Source organism: Aplysia californica, unplaced genomic scaffold (assembly GCF_000002075.1).
Source record: "Aplysia californica isolate F4 #8 unplaced genomic scaffold, AplCal3.0 scaffold00156, whole genome shotgun sequence".
Taxonomy (NCBI): Eukaryota; Metazoa; Mollusca; class Gastropoda; order Aplysiida; family Aplysiidae; genus Aplysia; species Aplysia californica.
This window is the reverse complement of record NW_004797426.1, coordinates 350311-353753: the sequence shown is the minus strand read 5'-3', so window position 1 is coordinate 353753 and position 3443 is coordinate 350311.

The window sequence follows — 3443 nt, the reverse complement described above, 5'->3', positions numbered from 1 at the left end:
CTAATAGATCACGCTAGATCTCTCTCTCTCTCTCTCTCTCTCTCTCTCTCTCTCTCACACACACACACACACACACACACACACACACACACTTTAAACACCCACACACAAATTTATACCAATGTATGCGTTTTGAGCACAGTTCTGAACAGTTATCTCACCTCAGCATTATGAATTATAATCTTTAGAAACGCTAACGCAGACACACATTTCTAAAGAATACATTATAAAGGCCTATATTACAATAATATACATGTAATATTCTTTATAATATATGTAGGCTAGGCTATACAATGTTGCATAACTGGCCCACTAAATGGCCTACTACACGTATTAATGATTCATGAATACGTTATGGAGCGTGGGCATAGCACAGCATACAGCAACTTCACGCCCCAGCTCACATGAAATTTAAAATTTAGAAAAAAAAATGGAAAGAAAAATTCACCAGCTCGCCCCGTTTGAATTCCTTAAATCTGTGTGTCTTGTTCACCCCATTTAAATGCTGCTTGAACTGTCATACCCAAACCAGTGGCAACTAAGTACAGAACAGTAGCAAGTATGATGCCGCAATCTATATAAAAGTAATTTTTTTTTTTAATAGTTGATAGTCAATTCACAATGAAGCTGCAAATGCTGTTCACACCATTTATATTAATTTCTAATGTAATAAACATCCCTTTTACTTCACTAGTAACACTATAAGATTGATTGAAAAGCAGACAGAACCTCCGGATTGTATGGCCATCCTCGAAACATGTAGATCTACAACCAAACCAAGCAGTTTCTACTTGTTGAATAACCGTGAAAACCCCCGAACAAAACATTAAATTCGTGTTCAGGAACGCCCCATCAAAAACTCGAACCGACCGGGATCTCGTGGTCAAGAGGTTAAGAAGTCGCCTCTCATTCAAATGCCCCGGATTCGAATCCGGGTAGCGACGGAAAATTTTCTTCTCTAAAATTGTCTCCTTTCACCTATCATTTCCTGCTCTCTTGCAATGTTCTGTCGTCTGCTTTATTCTCTCCCCCCCCCCCCACCCCCCACCTCCTCACCTCCTTTGCCCCCTCCTCCGGGCTCCTGACTCTTTCTGCAGCCTTTCTACTGTTACTCCTTGGCTCCTTCTTACTGCTGTCTTTCACCCAGATCCCTGATATCTTCTGGTAGGAAAGATCTACACCTAGCTTTCTCGGACAAGGGAGAACAATTTCCGAGGTTCCGTGTGCAAGATGCGCACGTAAGGATCCCTTGGTGAGGCTTCAGCCGCCAACCGGGCAAAATTCAAAATTTCCTACCTACTGAATATTATGTTTCATGTGTCCCCGCGTGCTCATATGACCTTATGCAGTTGCGAGCGCCGTAAAACACTTAGATCTACCACACATACAAAAAAAATAACACGAACCAGGGTCACCCACACCATAGCTCATAGTGATACATCATGTATTGACTGACTGAGGTAACGGCGCTCCCTTCCCCACCTGTCGCCCACCTTCAGCTTGATGAAAGCACTGTCACTGTCATGTCTCTCGATCGTTCTTGATTGTTCAACTAGGTACATAATATACCTGTACATGTACCTGAAAGTTTTGTCATCGCCACGACCCCCTTGAACTTCTTCACAAGGTGTGGTCGACGGGAGGGGGCGAGGGTAGTGGGCGGCACGTTACGCGAGTCTTGGGATCGACTCAAAGGAGTAGTTCTTCTAGTTCTGCGACTTAATCAATCGCTTATTAGGCTGTTGTACTGCAGTACACACACTCTCTCTCTCTCTCTCTCTCTCTCTCTCTCTCTCTCTCTCTCTCTCTCTCTCTCTCTTCTCTGTCTGTCTGTCTGTCTGTCTGTCTCGCTCTCTCTCTTTCTCTCTAGCTCACCCTTTAGCCCTCCCTTGCTCTCTCTCCCCCCCTCTCTTTCTCTGTCTGTCTGTCTGTCTGTCTGTCTGTCTGTCTGTCTCTGTCTCTCTCTCTCTCTCTCTCTCTCTCTCTCTCTCTCTCTCTCTCTCTCTCGGTCTTGGGATCGACTCAAAATTAGTAGATTTAGTTCTGCGGACTAAATTACTTTTTGCCGTAGTAATACATGTACATGTAGATCTAGTAATGCTTTACAATTTCTGTCTCGTGCAATCAAACACACACACTTCTCTCGCTCTCTCTCTATTATTCTATCTTTCACACACACACACACACACACACACACACACACACACACACACACACACACACACACACACACACACACACACACACAGTCTAGACTCTAGGTAGTGAAATAAAACGGACACCCTTGCAAATATCACTCTATCTTCTTACATTACAGCAGTGTGTTACGAGGAACGTAAGGCTTAAATTAAGCGTTGCCAAAAATTCGAAGGGAAAAAAAGACGAACAAACACAAGGATACAGGCTGATGAAAGGGCCCCAAAACTTGGGTGTTTGCCCTGTCTTGTGACCTAGAGCAGCCAGAAAGGACCATATAATTTTACCAAACACATCGTGTTTACTCTGTGGCCCTGGCCGAGCGAGATAAGGATTTTTAAATACAGTACATGTATTATAAAACCCTAAACCTTCTTGGCCTACGTGTGACCTAGATGGGTCTCGAAAGTTCTACATTTCCGTGTACGCATAATATTCACTGTGCTGACAGTCAGCTCGGAAAGAACAGTAATTAATTTTATCGCTTTCCTGCACGCTCGGGGATGGCGTGTTGTTTTGTTATGACGGAAACCGGCACGTACGTGACTGCTCGATCACGTGAAGTGGACCTTCTTCTATTTAAAACTTTCTTGAATGAGAGTGAGACCAGAGAGTCTGTATACACAGAATTCTGTGCTGTATACTAGCGTAAGCTCTCTGGTGAGACCAAAAACTTCCTTGTTCCTTGTTGTTGGTGAGACTGATCTGCTCGAGGACTGATCCGAGGTCTTAGACTGTCTGAGCTAGTGTGTTTTCAAACCTGCTCCAGATCTAAATCTAACAGGGACTTTTCCAAGACGGTCACCTCTGTAGAAACGACCCCCCCCCCCCCTTTTTTTTTTGCCTTTTGTCTACCTTAAATAAATAGATATGATATATCTAATTTTATAGCGCAGATCTTTGTTCTATGCGCTTCACAATCTATACTATTAACTCAGAAGACCTGAGAGCATTCTGAAACAACCATTAATATAGCTTCCAGAGAAGCATACCACATGCAAGCAGCCATTTAAAGGCTCCAAAACACTAATTACATACTGACAAGATCTTTCGCTGTTATTATAGGTTATTGACATTGCCCTTGGCATTACCCAAGACATCCACCTGTCTCAGACAACCGCCCCAAAAAGGATATCATGAATGTGAATATTATAATATTATTGCTGTACGTATATGCCATGTGTGCTTGACTTGTGGTTTAAACATTTAGTGGTCATGAAACACACACACACACACACACACACACA